Source organism: Ursus arctos, unplaced genomic scaffold (genome assembly GCF_023065955.2).
Source record: "Ursus arctos isolate Adak ecotype North America unplaced genomic scaffold, UrsArc2.0 scaffold_22, whole genome shotgun sequence".
NCBI classification, from domain to species: Eukaryota; Metazoa; Chordata; class Mammalia; order Carnivora; family Ursidae; genus Ursus; species Ursus arctos.
The window spans coordinates 25348043-25364498 of record NW_026622897.1 but is presented as its reverse complement, the minus strand read 5'-3'; positions in this window follow the sequence as shown (position 1 = coordinate 25364498).

Below are 16456 nucleotides of genomic sequence, written 5' to 3'. Positions count from 1 at the left end.
GCACTTGGAACTGAAAGGGTCCAGACTGAGAGGGTCTATGTGGAGGGTGGTTGAATACAAACTTCCTTTTCTTCCTTCTCCTTCTTACATTACTTTCCCTGATACATGGCAAATATCTGGATGTTATATGACACTTTAGATACAGATATATGTGTCTGAGGCCCTATATTTTATAAAACAAATAGTCAGGGCTATTATTAAATTGGGATTAAAATAAGGTCATAGATGGAGTCGAAAGGGACCAAATCCCTCCTTCTTCTAACTGTTGGGATGCAGAGTGAACCACCATTTAATGAACATCTCATATGCTGTGGACTGTGGTAGCATTTTGCATGTACCTTCTTACTTAGATTTATACAAGTTAGAGGTTGAATACCACTACCCCTAATTTGCAAGTAAAGAAGTATACTAACTTGTCCGCAGTTGTAGTATTTGATCAGGACTTCTGAACACCCAAGACCCTGCTCTTCTCCTATATTTGGCTATACCCTAAGGACAACAGACTCAAAGCAGAAAGATCAGGGCAGCTCTGGGTGGTCAGTTAGAGCTGTAAGAAAGACATCTGCCTTGGCCAACTTTAAATAAGAAAAAGTGGGAGTTTATTCAAACTAAGGTGAATGGCTCAGTGAGGGGTTGCAAGGGAACACGGAGCTCTGTGGGAATCAAGACAATCCAACTTGGGTGGATTTGAGGCTATGTGTTCAAGAGAACTGAGAATACATGTAGTTTGGGCCAAAATTGGAGGGTCTTAAATGTTTAAAAGGTTTGAACTGAATTTGAGAAGCATAACTGCTGTTGATTCTGAGCAAAAAAGTGAAAACTAAAAATCAGTATTTCTGGTGCTTAATACGGCAAAATGCATGGTAAATCAGATCACTCCCTCAGGGGAGATCCTCCTCCCCTGATCCAGTCCCCAGCCCTGTGGACTTGGACAACTTCCCATCCTTTGCTTCTTCTAGTCTAACTGGGCAGACTATGGGGCAGTGGTCCCTGGGCTTTTAGCAGGTGACACACACGAGTGACTCTGCAATATACACAGGCCCTGGCAACCTCTTCTTGGTAGTTCACTGTCCACCAGGCAGTTGAACAGACCATAGTAAAATGGTGGGACTCAAGCTTGAACTTAGAGGAAAGCGGGAGCATTGTAGGGATACCTGGGGCGGCCCCACTTCCCTGCATTGAATTGGTGTCTCAGCCTATTTGACAATCAAGTGCCTCTGTACTGCCTTTGAGCACTTACCCCCATGTACATATCTAATTTGGAGATTTAATGGGGAGGAGAAGTCTGGTCTGAAGAAAGATTTATGTATTTCCTAATCACTTGGCCTCATATAATCTTAATACTATCTAAAACATGCTGAACTCTGTCAGCCGGATTTGGGCAGCAGCGTGAAATAAACAGTCCGGGAGCATTTCTGTTGGTCTCCCACACTCATTTTACACTGGGAACTGGTTCAGAGAAGGGCAATAACATGCTTAGATTTACACAAGTTAGAAGCAGAACTGGGAGGAGAATGAACTCTTCTGACTTCCTGTCCAGGGTTATTTCTTTTATTCCAGAATATATCTGGATGCTTTAGTTCAAAGTTTGATTGAATGGCTCCTTGCAAAAACTCCCCAGCCTAAGCAATACCCCCTGGCTCGCTCTTCCTCCCCCAAATTGTCTTCTTTGTAACTGAAAGTTCTGAATCATACCTGGATGGAATAGATAAATTAAATTGTTGTCTTTTATTGAAAGTTTAGGATGAAAGGGTTTCAGCTTCCTTACAAAGCATAGGTTACAAAAGAAGGGGTGACAGAACAAAAGAGTATGTATGGTGCGTGGAGGGTGGGATGGAAACCAGAGAGGCTGTGTTTGCCAAGGATGATGAACTCGGCTTTCATAGTGATTCTGAATATTGCTCTGCAATGCAGGAGGCAGAAGATCTAGTGCTAAGAGGGCATGGTGTAATATTCTTATCAAGCCACTGACTTGTCCATGAGCTGCCCCCATCAGCTACACTGATGACTCTTACAGAGAGGGAGAGAGAAAGATTCTTCCAGGAGGGTATCAACGGAGTCTATGTGGGAGATGCCTAGCCTAGGCAGCAACAGCGATTCATCTCAGACATTTGACTGATTCTAACCCACAGTAGGATATAGACGAGACATATAAAGGCTTAAAATCAAATCATGTGTCAGGCTGAAGAATAATGGTACTTTCTGTAAGGAGTATGTATATATTTTTAATTTCTGAGTGAATTAAGTGCCTATAAAAGGTGTTGAATTGGCAGCCTAGAAAGCTAGAGTCTTTGATTTATGCCCAGAAAGAAGAAAGACAGAGACAGTTGCCTGAATCACTCCTGAGTGTTCTGAGCCACCTACCCGCATAGTCTGCCCTTTGTCTCTCTAAGACTTGTGATCCGTCGTCCCTCCCTTGTGTGCAGGTCGCTCCCACCATTCTGTATAAGCTTTAGGTTAGGATGAGAGAAGGGCTACCTGGTAGGGAAATAAAATCAATGGGGTTTTAAAATCCTTCACAGACAGATTATTCTATGACTTTCATCATGGGCAGAACCACAACACTAGTGCTTTGTACCTCTTTCTCAAAGTTGAATTTCTATTTTCAAAGTATGTTGGCACAATTTATTTCCTCCTGGTTTCATAAAATATTTGTAATCCGTGTTACTGTCATTCCTGTTTTGGGCTGGGAAACTGAGATAGAGAAAATGATAGCACGTGAGGTCTGAAAGTAATCTTAGAGAAGTGAGGGGGACAGAAATAGAACCCGGATATCCAGAAGGGAGAGAAGGAGGAGAGAAGGTTCTGGTGAAAAATGATGAGGTGGCAGTGGAGGTGGAGAAGGAACTCAGCCTCCCTAACCCCCTGCCCTTGCTCCACGGGTTCGGGCATGAGTTATCATTAACACAGAGCAAGACAGAAAGTACACACAAACACAGTGATAATGTAATGATGGTAATAAAAACATTAACAGAAATGCCATCTTATGAGGGAAGAAAGTAGCAAGATAGATTAGAAGCCTAGAGGCAGAATAGACCAGAATAGACGTGTAGTCTTTGTGAGGCAGAGCTGGGTTCTCCCCATGTCCCCACTTTGCTTTTTTTCCTTAAAGGAGATTTGAGCTGCCTGAGCTGCAGGCACCCCATCCTTAACAACAGCCTCATAGGACTAACTGCGGCGTCTACGTAAAGCCACCAGCACTCAGTTGCCACAGAGTATATATTGATTCTCCTATTAAAAGAGAATTATTTTTCCATCAGGTGGACAAATACAAGTGTTTGGAGAGAAACTTTTTATGTAAGCCAAAGGTGGATTTTAACATTAAAATTGTTCTTTTTATTTGCTCTAATTGCGATTAGAGCTTGAATTGCAATTCTTGACCTGATAGAAGAATTAGGCCTCCATATATCTTCTTGGCATTTAGTCCAGAAAAGCTTTCTGGGGGTGGCATATGCCGACAAAATATCAGAATATTGAAATCAGCTGCTAAAATATGGGGGAAGAAATGACTCCGGGTAGAATGGTGCTTCCGCACCCATCCCATTCAAGAGGGAGGCCTGTGCCCAGAAGCAGTGGGGATTCTGGGACCCTCAGCGCACAACTTCCGGTCACTCTTAATTGAAGCGCATAGACATGGTTCGTGCCTTCTACACTTCTACATTGCAATCCAGAAATATCACGCAATCACAAAGGCTTATATGGAGAAAAGTGGCTTTCATGAGTATGTTTGTATTTGATGTTATTAGAAATGAAATGTTTGAAGAAACGTCACTGCACAAGTAAGGCACCTACATGGGGCAAGACGTGGGATTCTTAATAAAAGCTGGAAGTAGAGTTATACATGCTCACATGTGCGTGCACACACACACACACGCACACACACACACAGGCTCTCCCCCCATTCTTTTCCACCCTTACAATTGTAGTTCAATCTAAACCACACCTGAAAGTAAAAGGGCTGAAAACACAACCAGAAATGTAGTATGTTTTTATTGGTGGTTGTGGCATGCTTTGCTCACCTTTATTTTTCTTCCCCATCCTACGAATGGGAAAAGTGAGCAGCAAAAGGATCCGGGTGATGGATATAATCAAAGCAGAAGGGAAACTGGTGAGGCCTGACCCCCAGCCCTCACGCTGCGATCACTGATTGCAAATGATGTCCTCACACTGGAAGAACATCGGTCATATTGCAAAAACGTTCATGGGTTTTATTTCCTTTAAATGTAATATAAAATTTTATTACGTTTCTCTACCAAGTAAGAGAGACTTAAAGACATGTATTCACAAATCAAACTATCAGCAGGTGTTTACTGGGCTCCAGCTTTCTTCAGGCACGGTGATAGGCTCTGTATCTTATCCAGGTACAGTAAGAATGCATCCTTGCCATTCACGGGCACACATTCATCCATGCGACGGATGGGCTAGTACTGACTTAGCACCCACTGCGAGCTAGACAGTTTACAAATGCTACAAATACAGCTATTCGTAAATTTGGGGTTTTTTCCAAAGTTGGTCACAGTTTGAGTGAGACTGACCAGCAGTTATAAATACAATGACTGTTTGATTTAATCAAGATAAATGACATGAACTGACACAAAAGAACAACTCTAGAAACTGTGGCTTAAGGCAGAAAAGTTGTTTGCAGGGGTGTTTTGGTTTGGTTTCGTTTTGCTTTTTTTTGTTTTAGCTCATGCTAAGTCTCATAGCGGGGCAGGGACACCATTTAGGAAGTCAAAAGTGGAGTTCAGACAAAAAATGAGAAGGACCAGAATTAAGGAATCCCATGAGATAGCAAACAGAAGTTGAATTCTAGAAATATCTCATCCAAGGTGTTATGCTATATGATAACTTCACTAGGTGCTGGTAAATATCAGGACAGTTTCATCAAACACAGCGATTATTAGAAAAAGCAATCAAGAAGATAAAGAAGTATATTCGGAGTACCAAAGTGATACAGCTACAAGTAATAGTAGAAAGAAACCAGTAATGCTTACAGGTAAATATAAATAATTGTTGATGTTATGGTTTTGTGAGAAAAAAAAACACACATCAAAAACTCAAATATTGGATGCTCTTAATATGGGTTTGATGGATGCAGAGCCATGGAATAAGAAACCAGAAAAAATTTTTTAAAAAGTTTAGATTCTGCGTTCTTAAAGAAAGATAAATTCTACGTATTTTTAGAAAAATACATTTAATTTCATAACTTAAATATGTATGGATACTAAGGACAAAATGGATAAGATAAAAAAATCTGAGACAGGGCTAACTAAGCAACTACAAAGAATAATATAGAAAACAGAGAGGCAGAAAACTAGAAAAAATACTAAGATTTCACTATCAATAATTATGAGTGTATTAACGTTCTCTGTTAAAACACAGAGATTTGCATATTGGGGGAAATTTGTTTTTAGGCTATTTAATGATAAATATAAAATAAAACAATACAGAAGTTTTATTAATATGCCAGGAAAATAATAACAAAGACAGGTACAATGATATTAATATCAAAAGAAACAGAAATCCAGGTGGAAAGACTAATCATGATAAAAGGTGGTATTCATAGGATAAATGCTGCGATCCACCAAGAAGAAATAATAGTCAGGAGTTTCAGTGAAATTAGCAAAACGGTTACAAAATAAAAAATTTTGCATATGCAAGGATAAATGGACAATTCCACAATTCATGTAAAAACATTAATACAACTCTCAAAAAAACCATAGGTGCACAAATAATTAGAAGTAAGTACTTAGAAGATTTTAATGACAAAATCAACCATCTGAAAATAAATACATGAATAATATAGATATATAGATAGACATAGATACATAAATAGGCAAATGATAGATACATAAAGAGACAGAATTCTGAATTCTGAAGATAGAGAATGTTCATCCTTTTCAAACACAATGGAATTTTCACAAACTATCTTCAGGTCAAAATATCTTAATACATTTTAATGTTCTGAATGCTGTGGGCCATGTTCTCAGATAAAATACAATAAACTTAGAAATTAACAGAGAGATAAGAGAAACTACTTGAAAGGAGAAAAGTCCTAATTTAGACGGGAATTCAAGTGACAATTACAAAATATTTATGAAAGAATTAGGACATTGTGCATTCTATATGTAGAATGTGGCCAACAAAATTTATAGCCTTAAATGACATTAGATAACCAGCATCATTAGAAATAAATTCAGGAGGCATACATGTTTGTTAGGAATATTTCTACAAAGAACAAACAAAAAACTAAATTCAATGCCTTAAAAAAGGAGAATGAGTTATTGTTGTTGCTGTTTTTCTTTACCTAAAAAGAAGTCCAGAGATGGACGTTTGTTGGCATTGGTTCAGTGGTTAAGCAGTATCAGGGCTAATGTTTTTGTGATTCTATTAGCCTTTGCCTTACCTCTCATAATGCCTGGTGCTTCTCCAGACATTGCGTTCATATCCCAAGCAGGAAGAAAGAGAAAAGTAAAGAGTGCTTTAGCCTTTGTCCACCCCCCTGTATCAGGAAACCAAATGCTTTCCCAAAATCCCAGTAGTTTTCACTGGCCAGAGCAATAGCCATTGGCCAATGTTGGCTACAAGGGAAAATTGAAAAATGAATAGTGGTCAGTGGAAGAGATGAATAACAATAAGAGGAAAAAGATGCATGAGAAACAATTAAAACAGAACACCTGGTCAAAAAAAATAAAAATCTTGTTATTTGAAAAGACTAATATAATAGCTAAAGCTCAGGTCAGTCTGATCAGAGGAAATATACAAGCAACATTACAAATAAGAAAGGAGACATGAATTAAATTTTAAACATTGGGAGAATGCTGGGTACATCTTTAAGCCAAAATTTTTGAATATCTAAATGAAATAGAAGATTTCTTAGGCATATGGAATTTTAACATTGACTCAATAGGCAGTAATCTGAGGAAGAATAATCATCAAATACATTTCAGAATATATCTACCAGTATTTTTAGAGAATACAATGGAATCTCATCATATACAAAATTGCATACAGTCAAAAATAGCTTTTAAAATCTCTTAGGAGTCTAGCATAACCATTTTTTCCCTTCCAGAATTGGAAGAGTTCACTGGTTTTTAGAGGTGGATCAAAAATGAAGTCGCTTGTTTAAATTTAGAGGCACGTTGCCTGAAAACATATCTTTAGATACGCGGATCACATTCGTTTTCATGAGATATACACAGAAATGGAAGCCAGCTGAAGGAAAAACATACTTACCACTCCCACCTCATGCTTACTCTGTGTCTTAAACACTCCGGAATAGAGCTTAGAGCAAGATTTGTGTGCCTACTGCAATTTAGTTAATACTAAAGGTCGTATTTTAAATCAGTGGGGAAGAAAGTGGCTATCAAATAAACGATGTTAGGAAAATGATAATTGTCCATCCAAAAGGAAAAAGGGGAGAGTGTGAGATAGAGAGAGGGAGACTCTTCCTTTCTTGATCTCGTACAAAAGGATAATTTAAGATGGGATGAAGAATTTAAGGTTAAAAAAAAAAACCCACAAAATTCTTTAAGTCTTTGAAGAAAATATCAAAGAATATATTTTTAATTTGTATATTGGAAGGCTTTCCTAAGATACAAAACCTAGAATTTATAAAAGAAAAGATTGACAGGCTTTTCGGTACAAAAAATTATAAATGTCTGCATGACAAAAGACTCCATAAACAAAGTTAAAAGACAAGTAAAAGAAATATTGGTGCAGCAGAATAATATTTTGATATTAGAACTGATTTCTCCCTGACTTCATGTCATACCTGCCACCCAGCCCCCACCAACGGCCCCCTCCTTGTTTTGGCAACAGCAAGGGTGTTCTGTGTTCATTGCCTCAGAGAACAGATGACACAGCATAATGCAAAGAACAAAGGAGTCAGTTCTCCGTCTTTGAATTTCAGAAGCCTGGGCACGGCATAGAAAAACTATTTGGAAAAACGTGTTTGTAACCATCTCATTCTGAAGATCTGATTGTCTAGGTTATCAGTCAAGATTCTACTGGCTTTGGGAAGAAGAGTTGAAAGGGAAGTAAAGAGAAGGGCCAAACTGGTGGATTGAGCAAGACATCCTGCCCCTGCCACAAGCTGAGCTTGGTGTGGTGGGGGTACTGTGTGTGTGTCTTGGGGGGGGTAGTTCGAAGGTGTGCTAGGGACAGAAAACTCAGAAATAAAAGCTTTTATTTCTTTTTCCCAAGTGGAGCCCAGCGCCAAGCAAGACCCTTGTGTTCCCACTTCTTAACCCAGCCCTTTGTTGTGGGAGAGCATTAGAGTGAAAACATCTTCATGATGAGCCTGGGAGGACAGGCTTGACATGTTTTCATAGGTTTCTCTCATGTCCAACATGAACAAAGCAGCCAGATTATCCCAGGGTACCAAGTAATGGCACTGAAGTAGCGAGCAAAGTCACCTTGAATGGGAACAAAGGATGATTCAGCTTTAACTGAAAGATCAAGAACTAGAGGATATAAGGTATTTCTCAGGGGCAGCAGAGTGGACAGAAGGTGGCTGAAGACCAGATGTATCCTGCCACCAACACCTTTGCAGTCTCCTGCCCCAGGAACTTGGCCCCAACCAAAGGGAAGGAGGGGTGATGATTGGGTCTCAGATTCAGCTTCTGCCATCTAGTGGAAAGGGCTGAAATCAAATTAAGTGAGAGAAAAACGAGATTTTCACTTGTTGCTTTTTGGGGTCTGGAGCCCATTACATTTGCAACATTTATTTGGTACCAGAACACCGAAGGTACTCCTACAAATTATTACAATAAAGACAGGCCTCCTGCCCCAGGTCCGATTCTCTGTGAAGCCGACTCCAAGATGGGGTATAGGATGAGGATGCTTATGGGGCTCCGGTGTGCCTCACCCCCCATACCTTGGCAGTGCGTCTCCTTCCCTATCAACACCCAGTATAAAAACAGCAAACAGAAGATACACCGAAAGGAATACAAGAACCAAATAAATAAACATATGAGGAGATCTTCAAGGTCACGAGTATGCACAGGAATTCAATTTTAAACAATAATGAGATTCTCCACGCCACCCCCTGCCCTAGATAGGCAATATTTTTAAAATATTGATAGTATTGAGGGTTGTTGAGGATGAAAGAAAAGAACATTTCACACACTGTTGGGCAGTGTCAATCAACATCTTAGATGTACCTTTTCTTCTAGTCCACGATGGTATGTTGAGGTGCTCTGCTCTGGAGAAATATGGAAAGGCGCTCAGGACCTTGTTGGTCGTAGTTATGGAGATGAGGACCACCCAGATGTCCATCAGATGTGATGTTTTAACGTACACGTTTGTTCTTCTCTTCTACAGAATGCTATACAGCTGTTTAAAGAATGGGGTGAGGCTGTGTGTACTAAAATATCTCTGAGTGAAATTATTAGATGAAAAAAAATCAAAGTACCATGAGAATAATATCCATTTATTGATAAAAGGTAAGTACACATGTGCACATATCTTGAGAGGGGAATGGAAGTGAATCAACGGGTAGACGGTGCTCACCTTGGGGTTGGGGCCAAGGAAGGCTGAAGAGCGACTTCTATATTTCACTTCGTGTATTTCCATCTTCATGTATTCTTTTGAAAACCTGATCAAGAAACATTTCTATAATAAATATAAAAGAAGTGAGAAACGCACATGTGCAATATTAGAAAATATCTGGCTTTTGTTTGGGTTATCATAAAAAACATAAACGCTGCATTTTGTAGTATTTAATACTCTCAGCACTTGCTCTGAGCTCCTGACTCATCAGGATGCCCTTTCCGGAACGAAGCATAGTGTATGGAGAATGAAATCCCCCTCTCTTAGTCATCGTCCGGGAGCCAGCTCCTGATTACTGGAGAGGGCAGGGCAGGTGGAAGGCGGGACACACTGTGGGGTCAGGGGAAGCCAGGAACCAAGAAGGTGTCTGATCATCCTCAGAAAGACTGTGGGCCTATTGGGTCTGAAAGAAAAGAGAAACAAGCAAGAGCACCTGACTAGAGGCATTCAGAATCCTACAGGTCACTCTCCCTTAGGATTCTTTCCTTTGTCAGAAATTATTTGCAAATATATCGGCATCCCCCTTTTCCATCTCAACTAACCTACCAAAGGTCATAGGTTCTGTTTTAATCTTCTATATCCCCCGTACATATGGCTAGCGCAGGATACCACACATAAGAAATTCGCTAACTGTGTGTGTGCATGGATTGGTCTATAACAATGTTGCCTCTGTTGCCTACACGCTCCCATGAGCGGCACACGATAAAGTAGTAGAAAGACAAGGGATTCCCTCTATTGGAAACCCCTGTTCTAAGGCCCCATAGCAAAGATAAAGAAACTGCCATTCTTAATGATCTTGTGTTTCTGCTGCACTCAATTCATTCTGAGAAACAGTTTTATGAAAAGGATGTTTCCATAAGGTGGACGGTGTCTCTCTCATCTATAGTCAGGGAAAACTTCCTAAAGGAGCTTGGTTGGAGAGACAGCAGGTGTTTGAAGAGTTGGCATGTGTTCCGTGTGTAAAGGATGCCTTACAGGCACTCTTTGAGGCATGAATTGGGAATGACATGAGTGGGAGAAAGAGAGATGGACAAAGACCCATTTTGCTGAGCTTTTGCAAAAACAGAAAAGCTGGTAGAGGAACACAGAATAGGACAATGAACGAAATCTAGGCCACAGTTGTTGGCTCTGATAGAAGATCTGATACAGAGATCGAATGGGCTGGAGAGAAGCACATGGAGGGTACTAGTTAGACACCAGGGAGATATGTTGGCCCTGGCATGTCGACTCAGCATATTAAGAGGGCTGTGATCGCGCATCAGAGGTGAGGCACCCAAAAGCTGATTGGGCCCTTGGCGCCGCGCCGGGACTAGCTCTGTGCATAAAGCGTCGTGGTTGAATCTGATCCAAACCCATACTTTGGCTCGTTGGATATGCCTTGTTTTTTTTCAGAGTTGCTGAATAAGACCCTTCACTACCTGAGAAACTCCCTGACTGTATTTTTGGCTGCTCTGAAACAAGCAGGCTCTTCCAGCCCTTCCATGCTATTCAGTAAATTGTTCTTTCTCTTATCAGTGAAACCTGGAAGCCTGGGGAAAAAAAGAACTTTTACATGGCCACTTATTTACACCTGTAAGTTCCAGGCACCAGGAAAACTGCTTGAGTCTCTTCGATATGCTTTTAGATATCAGGACAGGCAGCCAGCACTTCCTTCCGCAAGCACCTGCCCCGAAGGTGACACTTGTGGGGAATGAGGACATTGGTGTTTGCTGTGTTCCAGTTGCTAACGCAGGGTCTGGAATGTAGTCAATGCTTTTTTGTTTTCTTTGGTTTTGTTTTGTTTTGTGTTTTTGTTTTTTTAATGGATCTGAACTGTCTCTGCTTCTGTCATTACTCCACCTCCCCAAACTTAGGACAGTCTCCTTCACAAAGGTTACCATTGAGAACCAGTTGGCCTGCGTGGAACATTTCACACTGATTTCCCTCACGGGTTCCCTACGACCCTAAGCGCCTGGAGCAAACCTTTCGGAGTGTAAGTTTGCATTGCACTGTATCAGTGCCTTATTATTTCATGTGAAGTCTTGCGTTCCAGGAGAGCTCCGTGGCCTATACGGAGTCAGTTAGCCTTCCTGGGCCTGTTTCCTTACCCAGAAAATGAAAAGAAAAATACACATCTCACAGGCTTTTTGCTGAAATTAAAAGAGGTAACTACAGAAAGAGTTAACAGAGTGCCCGCTCGAGGGTAGGAGCCTGGAAGTGTTAAGGGGCTTTCCCTTCCCTGGACTAGGTCCTCCATTTAGGAAATGCATCTTAAAAATATTTGTAACTGCAACATCTCACAAAACGCTCGGCGCAGATTAGAAGAATCATGGAATTATGGGACTTCAGGTGTAAGAGGGACTTAAAGGTCATAGACTCCAGTGACTTTCAAAAATGTTATTGCAATGCACATTTTATACCAGGACACATCGTGTGTGTGAGTGTGTGTGTATGCGAGTGTGGTGTGTGTACCGCAAGTTTTTATTCTATTCTAGTCCATTCATTTTAAAAAATGCTGCCCATGGCCCAGTACGTTGATTTTGTGATCCATCATGGGACATGCCTTATAGTTAGAAAATAGTGATCTATCCAGATTCTAGATCAGCTACCCAGGGGAAGGACATTCCCTCCCAACACCGTCCATCCCGTGGTGACTATCCAGAATCCACTCGCTTAGGGAAGAAATACTCCATACTGAACAGGGTGCCAATTTTGAGGCACTCGGTATAAAGGAATGGTGAGGCCACAGAAGATGCTGTCACAGCGGCCGCTCCACACTGCTGCGTGCATGCACCGACACGCCCCCTCTGCTCTCATAGAGGAGGGGGTTCTGACCTTTCAATTATGCACGCTTCTTTTGCAAAAGTTCTGACTCAATGAAGTGCCTGCAGCAAGGATACCCATGAATTCTTCGTAAGTGCAGGAGAGGGAACGCCTCCATTCGTCCCCCCCTGGTGATTTCCAGATGCATTCCTTATTATTTCTCATGGCCTCCCACTCGAACTCTGTTGGGATGTTGTGTGGGTGACTGGGACCATGCTTCTTGCTGGCCAAGAAGTGGGAGCTGCCCTGTGCAGGGGGACTGGCTGGCTTTAGTTTCTCTAGGAATAAAGGACCCCTAGGATGTCTTGGAGACAGAGATGCCCATTTGCCCACAGAGCAGGAAAGGAGACATATTTCCAGCAAAGATACCATGCAACTGGATTGCTCTCCCAAACACACCTGAAACCCCACCTAAGACGTACAGATTCAAGTGCTCTCCTGCCATTGTCATTTAATGTTCTCCCTAGGAGTCCTTTCTGCCCCTCATCCTATTGAGGTTGGTGTGGGGAGTTGATTTTGAGGAACCAGAACCCAGAAAGAATGCAGGCATCTGTGCAGGACCGGGTCACTCCCTTTTTCCCAGCAGAAGTATCGCCCTCTGAGCCACCCCTTCCTCTTTTCTTTCTCACTCGGTGAAGAGCCTGGGCTGTGGCAGCTCAGGGAAGAGACTAGAAGACATCTTTCAAAAGGATGAATTAGTCCACTTGGGCTTCCATAGTGAAGTGCCATGAGCTGGTGGCTTCGACAACCCACGTTTATTTTCTCGCTATTCTGGAGGCTGGAGGTATGCAGTCAAGGTGGCAGCATGAGAGCTTGCTTCCTGGCTTACAGCCAGCCACGTTCTTTCTGTGTTCCAACATGGCATTTCCTCTGTGTGTGTACAGGTGAGAAGTTCAGGGTATGGAGAAAGATCCGATACCTCTTCCTCTTCTTATAATGACACCAGTCCTATTGGATTAGAGCCCCACGCTCATGATCTCACTTCATGTTAATGACCTCCTGAAAGTCCTTATCTCCAGATACAGTCACATTGGGGATTAGAGCTTAAACTATGAACTTGGGGCGGGGGTGGGTGTGGACAGTTCAGTCCAGAACAGGACGATTTATTATTCTTTGTGCCAGGGCCAAGAAATGTATCCCAGGTGGTTCCCTTGCGAATACCTGTTGATGTGGCTAATAACATACCTGGAACAGAAAAGACCTATGAGATTAACACTTGGCTAGGGCAGGACCTTGTTTCAGGAGCAGAAACTCACTCAATTTAAGTTATGGCAAATGGTAATATCAGCATCAAACAGGATTTTGGCTGGACTCAATCATGGCAACCTGTGATTTAATTAATAACTTATTTTAGTCAATACTTGAAATATTATTCATGGACAACATTGGGAAGAACCTCTTACTTCATCATTTCCCTGGACCCCAGACCAGCTTAACACAGCTCCATGTGAGAGAGATATGCAGCCAACACGAGACACTTCTAGAGAAGAAGGATCGGTTCATAGGTGCTTTGCTTGCACTTTGAAAGCTCATACTTTCTAGTATTTATTTACATGCTTCCTGGCTGGGCACACTGAGGACTGGGAGTCAGGACTTCTGGGACACTTACAGACTGATGTGTGATCTTCTTCTGATTGACTCAATCCACCTGCTTTCCAGAACGTTGAACATTGGTTAAGGATAAAGTTTTCTAAGAGGACTTTCCAGCAATGTATTGGGATCTGCGCACAGTTCTAACAAGCAGCTCGCCCAACGCTGGAAGGAAGTGATGAAGGTGAGCGTTGAGAGAGCGGGGAGATTTTTGAACGGGGGTACTCATTCAACCAACTTATTTCCTTTTTAAGTCTCAACTCCAAAATTTATATTCCAGCCATTCAGATGCTCTTCGCGTCAGACGGCTAGCTGCCTTCCCTCTTCTTCCTACCCAACCTGCTCCTCTCCACACTTTGCCCCACTTCTCTCCCCACCTTACTGTGCCTGAGAAATCAATATCTGTCTTTCAAGCAAGAACTCAGGGTTGTTATGTCCAAGAAACTCGCCTCAATTTCCACAGGCTTGGCCAGGCACATTCCTCTTGCATTTCCATGTATCTGGGCTCCTTTCCATCATAGCACTTACCACTCACCACATTTTATCGCCATCATCAGTTTGCTGATCTCTCTCCCCACATCAACTGTAAACATTTAGAACTCAGGGTTCATGTCTCAGTTGTCCTTGTATATTATGTGCCTAACATAGTACTTGTTATATGATTGATACACAATAAGTGCTGAGAAAATGAAAAAAAAATATTTTTCCTTGATCCCTGCATTTCCATAAGAGATTGACCATAGCATTTCAACCCATATGCATGTTGCTGGCATGGAGATGGGAGGAAGGAAAGATGGTCTTCCTTGGCAGTAACTGAAGCATCAATGAAAAAAAATTTTCCAAATGAAACCTGGGTGAAGGTTGACCAACCATCTTGGTTTCCCTGGGACTGAGTAGTTTCTTGAGATGTAGGAATTTTACTGCTAAAATCAAGCCCCCAGTTAAGGATGGTGGTCCTACCTGGGGACCACCTGATTCCCCACTTACAAGGCTTCTGTGGTAATCACCTTCCCATGTCTTCAGCTCTAGCATTTTCTGTCACTCAGATGCATGGACTAAGCTTTATCTGATTTAACTTTCGCAGATGAGAGGCTAACCTTGCTTTGCTAAGAATTTTCCAGGTGATCTGGGTGGATGTGTCTTAGACATTTTCCCCACTCAATTTTCCTTGACCAGAGTCACCCTGTTCTCCTTTCTCTTCTACCCCATTATCCGTTCTCCTCTTCTAGCAATAGAACTCCTATGAGTTTTTAAAGATGACAGAACGAGAGCGGTTGCCTTGTACTCAGAGGCAGAGCCACATGTTGGGGGTTTCAGAGCTGCTCCACAGACTCTGTCATCAGGAGAGAAAGGAATAAACTTCTCTTTTGTTTAGAGCATGGTAATTTCCAGTCACTTTATTATAGACATTACCATCTCCCATAAATAATATATTAGCCAAACTTTTTTTCTATCTATAGAGCTCATGATTACCCACCTGTTGAAAAAACTCAGAGATTTCCCACCCCAGAGACCCATGGAAATGAGTAACAACAAAATCAACAATAGTCACTACTCCATTTAGTGAGCACGTACTTATTGCCAGATGGGACGTCTGTGAGAGACCTTAGGATTCATGAGCTTCTGTTATCCCCACAACAGTCCTCTGTGGTGAGTTTTACTTTCTCTATTTTTCATATAAGAAAATTGAAGCTAAAGATGATGTAATTAGTATAGGTTATCCACACAATAATGGAGAAGTCAAGATTTAAGTCTTGACCAGTCTTTCAAACATAGACTATGAAGGACTCAAATCATTTTTCCTGATATCTAATTCCCTACAAACAAAAAGTTACTCAGAGGTCAAATGAACCTCTCTCTTCTCCCAGTCCCCTGCCAAGACAAGCATCTTGATTTCCACATTACCCACCTTCTCTGCGATTCCCTTTAGTCTCCTCTACCATCTGTCTGTTTTTTACCTTACCGCCGGAGCTGTGTGTGCAAATCAAGTCTTAGTAGTCATCTACATAAAAACTTTCAAAGGCACCCCATTATCTTCTGCAGCTATTCTTAGCAGGGAGAGGATCCAGTTGGAGGGAATATTGAAATTGTGTCTAATATTAAGAAAAAAAAAATCCTCTGCTGGGGTGAGAGGTGCTGGAAGCATTGGGAGATGCTGGGAAACAGTGAAACAGCAGGGAAGCATCACCTAGCAGCCTGCACCTGGAGGCCTGTTTGGAAAGGACATCAGCCTCAGAGAGGATGTGAGAGCAAAACTGCAGAACAACACGGGCTCATGGGGTGGGGCGGGGGGGGACTTGGACTCTTCCATTCCTCAGAGTCTTGGAAAGGGCAGGTGGCCATGGGATCCAGAACCTGGAAGAGGCAGATCCCTGCCCTGCTTGCCTATGCCAAGAAACAGTATGAAAGCCCTCTGGAGTGCAAGGGAGACCAGCTTCAAGACAATATGTAACAGAGCATAAAATATGGAGGAATTCCTGAAGGAACGGAATTTTAAGCCAGCCTTTCAAAG